Below are 15,000 nucleotides of genomic sequence, written 5' to 3' on the forward strand. Positions count from 1 at the left end.
TAGTAGCAAAACTGCGGCAGATGGGAGGTAGTTAGTGGCTGTAGAAGTCGTTTGTTGGGGCGCGAGAGATTGATGGGTGGTGGGCGTCTTTGTCTCTGTTTCGGCACGTCACGGTGTGGCGTGTATGTCCTACGGCATTCATGCCAGCTTTAGTTGACGTTGAATAAGCATCCTCTTCATCAGGGGTGGAGGCGTTGATGGAGGTCTGGAAGTGGCTGTCCATAATTGCGTCCGCTTTGGTCATCATGTCCTATATGGGTAAACTATCGACATCGGGTATGGCAGCGCGTATAGGTCCGGGTAAACGTCGTATCCAAAGGGCACGAAGTAAGTTCACTTCACGAGGAGAGCCGTCTGCGGCAGGTTGAAGGCGAGCGATACTGGTCATTTCCCTGAGGGCAAGCGAAGCCCTTTGGTCACCCAACAGTTGTTGCGAGAGCTGAAAAAGCTTTGCTACACGGGCGGCTGGCGACAGCGAGTACTGCTGCAGAAGGTATGTTTTGAGGGCGTCAGACGCTATTGGGGTGTCTCCTTGTTCACAAAGCCAGTCGGATTTTTCCGGGAAGGTGTCCTCGGGTATCGCCACGAGAACATAATCTGCTTTGGTGGTTGAGCGAGTCATGCCATTGATGCGAAACTGGACTTCTGCGCGCTGAAACCAAACAAATGCCTCTCCGCTGGCGAACGGTGAAAGTTTCAATGGGGCGGCTGCAGCACCAACTGCTGAAGTAGAGTCTGTCATAGTACCAACGATGGAGGGGCGAGGGAGGTGGGGGTGGAAGGCAGTGGGAGTGAGTCGACTTCCGGGGTCACCAATGTGACGGTACCGAGAGAGAGGTTATGGCTCAAAGGCAGGATGCAATCAACTAAGTTGTTTATTAAAGAACACTCTCCTTTATATACAAAATCTCAAAGCAACAAGAATTTTCATGTTCAAATATTGACAATGTTACAGAGGAGAAAAGCAGACATGAATTTTCATGTTCGTTTTAGTGCGAGGGAAGAGCGAAGATACAAGCATAATATATATAAAAGGAATTATGTACAATTGTGTGACACACAGTTGGTACAAATTGAGTAAATTTGAACACACACACACACACACATATATATATATATATATATATACATATTTATATATATGCATATATATATATATATATATATATATATATATATATATATATATACACACTCACACACATATATATATATATATATATATATATATACACACATATAATATAGGATCGTTCTAATTGCTGAGCACTGCATACTGTATTTCAGTAATCAATATAATGTGGAAAAGACTTGGAAGGAAAATATATTGCACCTCAAAGAAAAGGAACACCTAATTAACATCACATTAGCTTACTATCCTAAGTCAGCGCTTAGAAGGTTCTGGAAAAGAAAATATTTGTATCCTCATCATACTTGCATAGTTTTAATGATATATGGTTTTTATAGGAATATGGGTTAGCACATCCATGACTTGAGATATAATAGTATTATAGGCAAGAGAAAGGAATAAAGGAATAAATATAGCAAGTGGTAGAAGGATGACATAAAAACAGTATAAGAGGTTATTGGGTGCACAGCCGTATGATAAAAGTGAGGAGTCTATGCAGGTTTGATCGCACAGTCAAATCTTAAATGGGAGAGATAAAGCTGGTCATTAATAAGGGCAGAGGAAAAAGTGAGAACAAGGAATTTAGGAAGAAAAAGGTTGTTATATAGTGATATATATGCTACTAAAAGCTACACGGATCTAAACCTGACAGAATAAAAGAGCAAGTACAGGAATTCTGTCTGAAATGAATGCAGCACTGGGTCAGCAGAGTGAGTATATTGAATGAATATTTGTTGAATGTGGAGGAAAGTGACGCATAGGTGAATGATGCGAGACTTCAAAGAGTTATGAATATTGTTCCTATGAAATTTTGTAAACCTATTGCAATTCAGTTTTCAGTCTATTGAAATTGTATAATAAAACCTATCCAATTATTGTGGCAGAATATAAAAATATCACCATCGTATTATTTTGCCGGGTTCAATGGACGACAAAATTTGTTTCAAAATGTACATTTAATGTTTTGCTAGTAAGGGGAGTCAAGGCTGTCCATTCTATAGCTAGACCTCTTTCCGAAGAATTTGCCATTAAAAAGAAATCTTGTTTCTCACAAACAAGTTAATGTTATTGGTTTCTGTCACAACTTAGGTTCAGTAATTGGCAGGTGTGAAAATGAAATAAGACTATTCTGCTTAATTTCGCTATTCTCATATAGCCTTTATTAACACTTCAATATAAAGTCACAAACCACAGCATACACTGCCCGAAAAAAAAACGCTCTATTGAGCAAAACTTCTTGAGTAATATAATAGTTCACAGTATAATAATAATAATCCTCTCGCACTTCCAGTCTTAAACTGGGAGAGAGAGAAATCCCTTTATAACATGTGCGTTAGAAGCACCACCGGTTGTCTCTTTCCCCCAAAACAAAGGTTTAGATGTCGCCTCGGCTCGTTGCCAAGGACTCCGCAAAAGCACCAATTCTATAACAATAAATAGGTATCCATGAATAGCGGGGCGACATCTGTTGTGAAGGACTTAATGTACATATTACAAATCAAAATAAAGAAACTAGCGTTAGCTAGTAACAATAGAACAAGCACAAGTTTTACACTCATTATTTTCAGAAAATAACAGTTCAACTACTTTAACATGAAAAACGATAGAATAAGACAGTGCATAAACAGTAATTATAACAAACGAAATAAAATGCTTATGATGATATACAAAAATCATTATACACCAATATAATACAGGGCTGATATATGAATATATATGCAGAAATAAACTGTAGAATAAGACCGTATATAAACAGTAATTATAACAATAAACAAAAATGAAATGCTTATGATGATATACAAAAATCCTTATACATCAATATAATACAGGGCTGATATATAAATATATACGCAGATATATTGATTTGTGACAGTTTCTCAATACAAGCAAGATGGTCTTAGTTTGTTTTTAACATCGCCAATAAGGATTCTTTCTGATAGACAGTCAACATCTAAACTAAGATGTTTGCTGTTCCAAAAAAGATGTTTTAAGTTATGTAATGTATTCTAAGAAATTTTATGACCTTTTTATGTTAGGAGATGAGAAGATTCCCAGATACAATTATCACCATAATCCTACCAGTCGTTTGGATAATGGTACACAAATGATTCACTGCTGGATATTATGGCGCATAGAGGGATCATGTTTTCCTCGGGCCATAGAAATAAAGGAAAGAAAAGGTTATTTTAAATGGTTCCGTAGGGTCGATATATTTTTCTGTTACGGAGAAAAGGAAAGGGCATCTCACATACCGTAAGAGAAACTCTTTTAAAAAGAATCAAACTTGCCTACTCCACGAGAAACTGTTAATATCAGGATTTCAATTCTCCCACTCCACGAGAAACTCTACTCCCAGGAATTCAACTTACAGACTTCACCAGAAACTCTTGGTACCAGGAACTCATCTTACTAACTCTTCGAGCATCACTTACTACCAGGATTTGAATTCAGCAACTATTTGAGAAACTCAACTGACAAACTACACCAGAAATTCTTACTACCAAAAATCTAACTCACAAACTCCACAAGAAACTTTACTACCAGGAACTAAAATCGCCAACTCCACCAGGAATTCTTACTATCTGGAATTCGGCTCACCAACTCCACCTCCGGGAGTGTTGTCAATATGCTTTCAAGTGTGAGCATAAGGGATACACAGTGTATCAGTAGAATAAAATGAAACATATTTTAACCAACTCGCCATCTACTTAGTGATGTCCTACTTAGGTTACAGCATCAATTTTGAAGTCCTATTTAACTATGGATTATCTATTTCCATTTCATGTCCATTGTAAACAACAGTCAATGTAGTTTTATGAATTAATTCCCTGGGATTGAAATGTCTGTTTTTGTTTTTTGTTTTTCCCCTAAATATATCTTGAAAGTTTCTCTTTAATGTTCTTTATTTTTGTATTTATATTATGAAGGTTCGTGAATTTACCGGTAATGTTTTTTTCTTTTTTTCTATTTCTGGCTTTATATAGTAAAGTTTAATGAATTCAGAGGGAATCCGAGAGGGCCATTATTTTCAGCTTGAAATGTTGAAATGTTTAGAATTCATTTTCCGCTTTCGTTCTCTCATAGCATAATCAGAATTTACGGCTAATGTTTTCCTACTTTATCCACTATGTTCGTAAAATAAGTTTTAATCCTACTAACAACTCAAAATTCACACATATATATATATATATATATATATCATATTATATATATGTATTATATTATATATATTATAAATATATATACATACATACACACACATATATATATATATATATATATATATATATATATATATATATATATATATATATATATAGATATATATATCTATATATATATATATATATATATATATATATATATATATATATATATATATAATTTATTCGTTTATTTATTTTTTTCATTTGGAGTCTAACTCATTTCATACATTACTATTTCTTTTCACTTCGTTAATTGCTGAAGGTTTTGGGTTTAGCAATTTTAGCTTCAAACGAACGTGGACGCATGTCTTAATTCTAAAAGAAGGCTCTAATAATTTGCATATTTAAAGGCTAACTGTTCGGTTTCATGTTATGCCGGATGCGTATTTATATACCAATTAGCATTCTGACGTAGTTTCTGTTGTTCTCAATTAACTTTGAGAGAGAGAGAGAGAGAGAGAGAGAGAGAGAGAGAGAGAGAGAGAGAGAGAGAGAGAGAGAGTCATTATCAAATTTCTTTTGAGCGTTTCTATTTTATTACGAAGTTTTAGCCTTAATTAGTTAAACCTGAATAACACATTACCATAAAAATTCTTAAACACCAACGAGAGAGATCCAAATAAAACTCACAATATTTGCAAACTTGAAATGGAAAGTATTATCGTTTAACCTAAAAAAGATTGATAATGATTTTGAGAAAAACAGATTACAGCCCCGTGACTATTTATGATACCGACCCTTGTATATTGATATTTCATTTAATGTTCCAGGGAATGAGTGATCAAAGTTCTTATAGTTCTCCTTTTCATCACGTTTTGTGAATATTTTGTCACTGGATTTTTATCTCAAGTTAGAAACTACTGCTTATTTTAGCATTTGGATCTATCGAATTTGGGCCGTATGACAAAGCACTGAGACCGAGGATGTTGCTCATCGCCAAAGTACAACTGGGAGGAAACGCCACAGTTGAGTAAGAAGTAAAAGTTAAATAAAATAGTAGGTAGATGGAAGAAAAGACGAAACAGAGGTAAAGTAAAAGGTTAAAACTAACTACAGCGAATCGAGGCTACAAAAATGCACAATGCCCACAGTGCTCCACATGAGGCATCACTGATCCCCTTCAGAGGCTTATTTTAGGGATTATGGGTCAAACTGTTTTTGTTGCAATGCTGTGAGTAGATGACTTAAGTCACTTTAGGGGTTTCTACTTTCCTGACTTTAGAATCTTTGGAAGGGCGCCCTCCTCCCCTTCTTCACCATGGCGGCAATGGTAGTTAAGACTCCTATAATGGCTACTCAAGACATAAATTCTCTTTCATAGCCTTACGTGCTATTCTTTATTTCGTACATAAGAACTACTTTTTTTAAATGCATTGTGATGAGAGAGAGAGAGAGAGAGAGAGAGAGAGAGAGAGAGAGAGAGAGAGAGAGAGAGAGAGAGAGGAATTTTCTTATTTAAGTTTCCAACAATTGATTGTTCTTAGTTATAGAAAGATTTGAATGGAAAAACTTTAATATTCTTTACACTTGTAATAGAAAAACATAAATTTTTGAGTGCTACTAGAGCTCAATGGTAGTAGGAAAAAAGTAAATTGCTGGAACAAACATGCAAAGGCGACCCCAGTTCTAGAAATAACACACAAGAAGCATAAATATTAATAAAACGGCTAGAGAAAAATATCTCAGGACGTAAGGCCTCCATAGGGAATTATTCCTGCAAACTTAGCCTTGCCTTATCCATATATCTCTGCAACGGCTCCTCCTAGACCCATATATGTCCATGTAAATATAGCCCACTCGAACCACCGTCCTTACCCCAACAGAAATTCAAGGGGATGTAACGTCATTATAACACGGTCATATTGTAATTACCCAGAAGGCATCTGGTAACATCCTAAAGTTGTTTGTGTTTTGAACTTTATTTGATTGCTTGTCCATTTGCTAACAACGATATGATGAAATTGCGCTCTGTATGTGAACTATAGCACAGGGCCTAGAATCAGTTCGCTTGATTTCTGTAATAAACCTTGTTTTTTATGTGATTGTTTTGGTTCTCGTTTGTGCTGTTAATGGGAATATTAAAGAAATTGCTGGGATGTTTCAAGTACAATTTTCTTACTTTGTGCTTACTTAATTCTTACAGTTTTACTTAATAAAATTGAAACATTTGTAATTCATTCGCAGTATCCTGTTTCGGAGAGCAATTTTGAAGGGTATTATATGCATATCGAACACGCTAATAATACTTTGGCCTTGTTACTGAAAAAGATACTTAATTAAGCATCTAATAGAACAGTTATTTTCTCTTTTAAACTTTACATATTGGATTATTTCTGGCATTTTTTTATTCAATCTTTAAATGGTGGAAGAAAAAGAAAAAAATTCGGTACTATAACCGGATTCTGGAGATTGGTTGATTGATTTAAAGTTTTCAGGCATCCTGACATCTGAGGTCATTGACGCCGGTAACATTTAATTTATGTATACAAAAATAAAAAATAAAATAAAATAAATAAAAGAGTATTCAATTAAAATCATAAAAGTTGAATGTCATAAGAGTTAAATATTTTTCAGAAGACCTGCTTCTGAAATAAATCTAAAAATGCCACTTGCATGGTAGGACACATCATTTCCAAGAATCTTGGCAAGGATGAACCTGCCACCCTCACCTCGAGCCTCAAACAAATATCTATTCCTTAAGTTGTTATAATTGGGGCATTCGGTCAACAAATGCCTTACTGTTAGAGGTACTAAACAGTCGTCACAATACGGTTGGTGTTGGCCTTTCAGCAGAAACTTGTGTGTCAACCGAGTGTGACCAATACGGAGACGACAAAGAGACGTCTCCCATTTTCGGGGCATCATATTATACCTCCAAGGAGATATGTCATTTGTTACCTCTCGGATTTTATTCCCATCTAGGCTATCCCATTGCTGTTGCCATTTATTGCAAACCAATTTCTTGATGTCAGGTAAGAAATCATTACAGGGAATGGGATACCTTCTTGGCAGCAACTCGGATGCAGCCTTCTTAGCCAGTGAATCTGCCCTCTCATTCCCAGACACACCTACATGTGCTGGAACCCAACAAAATTGAACTGTTATACCTCTCCGTCCAATAATAAAAAGCCATTCTAAAATCTTTAAAACTAAAGGGTTATTAGAATTAAAAACTTCTATAGCTTGAAGGACACTCCTTGCATCACTAAAAATTGTAAAATTGCCCTCCTTCTCCAACGCTATTTTCTCAATAGCGGTTAATATGCCATACAGTTCGGCAGTAAATATGGAAGCGGTCAGAGGAAGTGCACTTCTAAAATTAAAACCATTACTATGTACTCCAAATCCAACGCCAGCATCAGATTTGGAGCCATCAGTATAGATAAAAGTTGATCCTCTATGTTCTTTAAAGTGTTCATTAAAAAGACACCTGGCTTCTAGGTCTGACATATTCTTCTTATCTCCAATAAAATATTTACAAAAAGATATCTATCGTAACTTCCATGGAGGCGTTGATGATACCTTGAATGGAAGTACCTTATTTCTAATTATATCCAGACTATTTAATAATCCTTTCACCCGAAAGCCATAAGGTTGAGGAGATTTTGGGTGCAACTCAAAGTATGATGCGTGTCTTACAAGGCTTACAGTCTGAAAGGCTAGAGAGTTAGGGAGTCTTTGCAATCTAAACCAATACCGAATAATGGAAGACATTCGGTAAAGGTCTAGAGGTAACTCTCCAGCATCAACAAGGAGACTTGGGATAGGCGAGGTTTTAAAAGCTCCAGTAGACAATCTAATACCTGCATGATGTATCGAGTCTAATATTTTTAACCGGCTTGGGGTGGCTGAAGAATATATTTCACAACCATAACTAATTTTGGAAAAAATCAAGGCCTTGTATAATTTTAAAATAGTATTGCGGTCTGCCCCCCATGATGTATGGGACAATACTTTTAGGATATTCAAAGCTTCAACACATTTAGCTTTTAACGCTTTTAAGTGAGAAACCCATGTAAGCCTACAATCAAATATCAAACCTAAAAATTTAGCTTCTCTTGCACATGGTATTCGTTGACCTTTAATGTATATATCCGGGTCTGGATGTACTCCCCGGATACGACAAAAATGGACAATGGTAGTTTTACTTGTCGAGAACCTAAATCCATTCATGTCAGCCCATTGGATAATTTTATCAATAGCGAGTTGGATTTTTCTCTCAACCATTGCCATTCTAGTGCCAGCAAATGATATTGAGAGATCATCCACAAATAATGTATAGAGAACATCCTGGGGAATGGCTGAGGATATCCCATTAATTGCTAGTGCATAAAGGGTTACACTCAGCACACTACCCTGAGGAACTCCTTCTTCCTGGCACTTACTCTCTGCTAGAGTATCCCCAACTCTCACTTGAAAAACTCTACGTGAAAGAAATGCCAGAATAAATAGTGGCAGCTCTCCTCTCAATCCGATTTCATGAATGGTTTTAAGTATACCATATCTCCATGTGGTATCATATGCCTTTTCAAGGTCAAAAAATACTGTAACATGGTGCTGTTTGGAAGCAAAGGCTTCACAAATAGAAGACTCAAGTCATATCAACACATCAGTTGTTGAGTGCATTTTTCGGAATCCACATTGAATCGGTAATAAAATACCTTTCTTTTCAAGGTACCACATCAGCCTTGCATTGACCATGTTCTCCATGATTTTACATAAACAAGATATCAATGCAATAGGACGATAGTTTGTTGCTAAAAACTTGTCTTTACCGGGTTTTAAAAAGGCTAAAATAATGGCTAGTTCCCAAACACTTGGGTAACTATGATCCTGCCATATTCTATTAATAATGCTTAAAATAAATAGCTTTGTATTAAAATGTACATGTTTAATCATTGCATATGGAATTCCATAAGGTCCAGGGGCTGTATCATTGCAATGAGCAAGTGCGGAATCAAATTCTCTTTCAGTGAAAGGAGAATTATACGACTCTTCCCTTCTTGTTACAAAATTTAAAATTTTCTTTTCTTCAGTGCTCCTATACTGGTGACCAGGGGCTCCTTCACACTTGCTGGATACATTTGAAAAATGATTAGCTAAGGCATTGCTAACTTCATTTGCTTCAGTTACATACTGGCCATTCACCTTCAATACTGGTGGTGGGTTTGGGGGTGAATTTGCCAGCTATCTTTTTTACTTTCCTCCACACAGAAGATGGTGGTGTTCTACTGTTAATGGAGGAAACAAAAGACATCCATGACTGGCGCCTTGCTTCTTTCACGGAACTGTGCTCTACATTTCTTGTACATAATTAAATTCTCATCAGTTCTGCATCTACGCAATCGTGTTAGAGATCTTCTTGTGGCTCTGTGGAGTGCAGTTAGTTCTGAAGACCACCACGGGACTGGTCGTCGTTTGAATAACCCTGTTGTTTTGGGAATTGAATTGACTCCTGCTGTATGAAGAGTTCCATTCAGTAGGTCTATGGCATCATCAATACTTTCAAACTGTTCTGCTCTCCCTTCGATTTCACTTAGCTCAGAAAATTTAACCCAGTCTGCCTTGTCTAGATTCCAACGAGGCGATCTTTGCAAAGGCGGACCCTTGTTGGTGTTTATAATGATTGGTGCATGATCACTAGTATGCCAATCATCTAATGTCCTCCAATCAAAATCAAGAAGGCAGTTAGAGCTTGCAACTGAAAGGTCAATGCATGACAAGGTACCTGTCTGAACATGGAAGTGTGTGGGCTCTCCTGCATTAAGGAGTCCCACATCCTCATTCTCCACAATTGATGAGATAATATTGCCCCTTGTGTTTGCTAAAATATCACCCCATAAAGGATGTCTACCATTCATATCTCTCAGTAAGAGAAATGGTTGAGGGAGTTGATGAATGACCTCTGCTAAATCATCATATAAAATATTATCATTTGGAGGCAAGTAGAGAGAGCATATTGTATATTTTCTTCCTATATCGATTTGTACAGCCACTGCCTGCAGTGTTGTACATATAGACATAGGTATTTGGGGAACATCTCGACGAACGTACATGAGACTTCCACCATGGCTCCCTGCTTGATGATTATATGGTGTTCTATAGCTAACATACTCTCGAGGACTAGGAGTGTTAGCATCAAGCATACTTTCCTGTAGACATACAATTATGGGGGAATGTTCATGAATTAGGAGCTTAAGTTCTTCAAATTTCGCCCTTAAACTCTGACAGTTCCATTGCAAAATTGAGGAGATAACTATGGATTATTTCGGGAAGACATCTTGGATGAGGTCTTCCCATTAGCAGTTTTTAATCTAACATTATTACCTGTAGGTTTCTTCAGAGATGGTCTTGTTATATTGGGTTTTACGTTGGTGTTTTTCTTTGTATCTTTTTTATATATTTGTTGAGGGGGATGGTGGACCTCAACTTGAATTTCGGATCTATTTAAATTGTCTTCTGGTTGATCGCCAACATCAACAGACAAAACACCATATTTATTTGATGTCATAATTCTAGTATTTCTTATGGAAGGGGGTGAGAGAGATGGAGGTCTCTCTCTTTTACTATTAATAGGTTGCGAGTTACCAGGTTTTTGTACCTTCCCCACTACAGGTACACCTGATAACTTGGTGTCAGGTGGAATCTCCATTAAATCAGGCAAGGATATGGCCTGGGAGAGGTTAGTACTATCCTTTGTAATGGGGGACAAAGGTTTGATAGTGGTGGGCAATGTCTTTTTGTTGATACTCAATGATAAATCTTTAGGAGGAGAAGTTCTTGTCTTATGCAGCACTTTATCAATAGATGGTGAATTCCTTTTTTGAGAACTACCTACAGTAGTAGGTGGGTGAGATGATTCCCGAGGAACTTTTTCTCCTGTTTTTAATGTCTTTGCATACGTATTAGATTTATTTAATAATCTCTTGGCATGCCCCACGCTTACATGTTCAATAATTGATTTATTGAGGGCAGCCTCTTCTAACTTATAAAACTGGCAGCTCCTATCATTAGATTTATGATTAGAGTTGCAGTTTAAGCACCTTGCCTCAAGTGTACAATCCCCATGGTAAATATTGGAGCAAGTATTACAAATTTTTTCATTATTGCAAACTTTGGAAGGATGTCCAATTTAAAGCAATTATAACATTGCAGTGGCTTCTGCTTAAAAGGTTGAACTCTGATCCTTTCGTTTTCTATGTCTATTTGGAAAGGTACTTCCGCATCCTGGAAAGTAAGAACAATCATTGATGTCCCAGGTACTTTATGTACTTTCCACACTGATAGAGGACACATAGCCAATATCTCCTCTTCAGTAAATTAATACAGATCCCTATTATAAACCACTCCCCTTCCATAGCTAAAGTTTAGATGGGGTTTGATGTCCAATTTTATATCATCATTTACTGTCTTCAAATTGGACAGTATAACAGACTGTGTGTATGACCTGGCCTTTATCAAGTAACTTTTCTTCCCGAATCGAGATATATCTCCAGGTGCGATCGTACCTACCTTCCTGTGAAGAAATTTGCAGATCTTGAAATAATTTTCCATACCTCCTACAGATTGAGCAAGAAGTCACATTGGTGGTTTTGGCTTTCTTTGGGATGGCATATCTTCCTCTATATCTTTATCAGCCCAGTCTGCTGGTCTGTAGACATCCAGAACTTTAGGTGCCCCATCACACAGAGCACCCTTAACACTCATATTACCTACTTTAATATCAACAATATTACGGCTTGCATTAAATGCTTCCTCATGACAATTAAATGATAACCAAGATTCCCAATTATCATCTTGAAGTTTCATTCTAATTTCTTTTATTGATCCGTAACACTCAAATATTTTATGTAGCACATCATAATTAGCTTCTAAAGGGATTTGGGTAACGTGCAGGACATTCAATTTTCCTGTGTTGCCCAAATTACCCTTTTTCCGAATGTTTAAAGAACAGTCCTTTTTAGTTCCTACGTCGTCAACGGAGTTTTCTTTAAATGAATTGCCAGAGGTCGTCAACAGTGCCGGGGGCGAGTCAGCATATCCAGGGGAGGTGGGGTCATTGTCACAAGAATCCATCAGAATAAAGAAAAGAGAAGAGTGATTTTTTGAATAGTTTGATTTACCTGCTTGAGAACATTAAGGCATCACATGTTGGGAAGGAAATTTGCACTCTCCACTACCGGCACAGTGAGAGTATACTTCCCAGATGGTCAACTCCATACCCTACCCGAAGGATAGCATCAAAACAGATATAGAGGCACAGGTGTAAGCTGAACCCGCCTGTTAGGACTGAGACCAAGAAACTATGGAATCATCCTCCCCATATCTGTAATGACGGGCTTCCGGCCAAAAGCCGAGAGTCCTACCCCAAGCATTGGATCCCCCTGGATTCCGAAGACCCAACACTTGAGAATAGTTCCGCCAAAAAAGGTCCAAACCATCTTCGGGATGGCTGAGATCATCCAATACTCTCACATATAGCTTTGAGCACAAACACCTCCCAACCGTGACCCCTTTCCCATTCATCAAAGCAGGCAGCAATACCGGATGTAGAAACATCCGCCCAAGTGGCAATAACAGATGTAGAAACATCCATGCCATAAAGAGAGAGAGAGAGAGAGAGAAAAAAAGATAAACATACATATATATGTAAAAAAAAAACACATACATATGGAAAATTTTACTCATAGGGTTGGGACAGCATCATGAAGGAAAGTTTATAATATTAGGAGAAGATTGAAGCAATATAAAGAGGAAGAAAAAGATAAGAAAGAGAGAAATTTAGATTCGAACTGGGGGAGTAATTTCCCCAAGTTCGAGAGCCCTCTTGCCCGTCACCAAGTTTTAGCACTGGAGTGAAATGCCGTGCTGAAGCTCAATGACTTCATCAAGGCATTCTCTCATTAAGAGGGGGATTCTGGAGATTCGCATTGCACCTGTTATCCCGAAATAATAGACTATTTAACGCCAACACTTCAATTCATCTTGAGTAAGTTTACACATGATATATATCGGAATCACATTCCATCGTCACACTCTGCATATCAGATAATTATGAAAAATCGAAAAGTCAGCCAATTTTTAAACGAGTAAAACAAATATATCAATATAATTTCCTGTCGTCTTCATTTCTAAAATAGAAAAAAAAACATTCCGAAATAGTGCAAACTGAAAAGTTTTAAATAAGTGTTCGAGTTCTCCGAAAGTTCTTTAGAGAAACTCCAGCCCCTGTCTTTACAATTTGTATTCTGAAGAGATAAATGTCCGAAATTTTCACTGCTGGGTTTTGCATGCAAATAGTAAGTGCTCCCTCCAAATCGCCGCAAATGTAACAAACATATACATACACACATATATACATATATATATATATATATATATATATATATATATATATATATATATATATAAATATATATATATATATATATATATATATGTATATATATATATATATATATATATATATATATATATATATATATATGTATATATATATATATATATATATATATATATATATATATATATATATATATATATATATATATATATATATATATATATATATAGTGTGTGCACATTCATAAGCATACAATTATATAAATATATATATATATATATATATATATATATATATATATATATATATATACAGTATATATACACACACACATATATATATATATATATATATATATATATATATATAATGAGAGAGAGAGAGAGAGAGAGAGAGAGAGAGAGAGAGAGAGAGAGAGAGAGAGAGAGACCATCACCAGCACCATGTTAATAAACATTAATAACCCCGTCTGCTTTCCTTCCAAATGCTGACGTTTATTTTCTTTCCTTGTTCAAGTGAACTGATCGCAACGGCTTTCCTCTTCCGGTTAATCATAATCTTTTCAAAAAGTTGTGTCCTGATTATCAAAGTAATTATATCGCAGATGGGATCGAATCAAGAGTTAAAGGAGATCTCAGATTCAGAACCGATTAGTTAGTACGTTACGAACTACTCAAACTGTACGAAAGGAAAATGATCACAAATACTCATTACAAGAACACGGAATAAAAGACGTTGCCCTAATTTGTGAAACTAATTAATAACATCAGCGGACGCTTCCTTTCCTGTCTGACATAACCCAATATCGCCTCCCGATATGCTAATAAGGATATGTTGTTTGCTCTAAAGACCGCCATCCTTTTTCCCATCTTTAGAACAAGTAATTAAGGCACGGTTACCATCTATTTGTATTTGAAAGTGTCTATTTTCAAGAGGAAATTGAACTATCAAAGATATTTTACTTCATTTTTCTTTTTCTTTTAATAGTTAAATATTTTAAGGCATTGCCATTCGAGGACCATTTACTAAATACTGACAAAATACTTGAACCTAATTCTAATTATAAGATTTTAAGGCCATCTGCTATGACCTAAAGATGTTTCCATAAAAATTTCTAGTTGTCGAGTATTCATATCAAGAGATCTTAAAACTTATCCTCGTTAGGCTATATCTTATCCCAAACCTCACTTTTCTTTCCACAAGATGCTAAGGGGAAAGTGGCGTTATTTGCTCTAAGAAGTTCGATAACGAAGTAGTTGGGGTTCCTCATAAAAGTTGCCGACTTCCTAAAGGTTATTGGTTGGAAAATATTGCATTTATAG

Source organism: Palaemon carinicauda, chromosome 4 (assembly GCF_036898095.1).
Source record: "Palaemon carinicauda isolate YSFRI2023 chromosome 4, ASM3689809v2, whole genome shotgun sequence".
Lineage (NCBI taxonomy): Eukaryota > Metazoa > Arthropoda > Malacostraca > Decapoda > Palaemonidae > Palaemon > Palaemon carinicauda.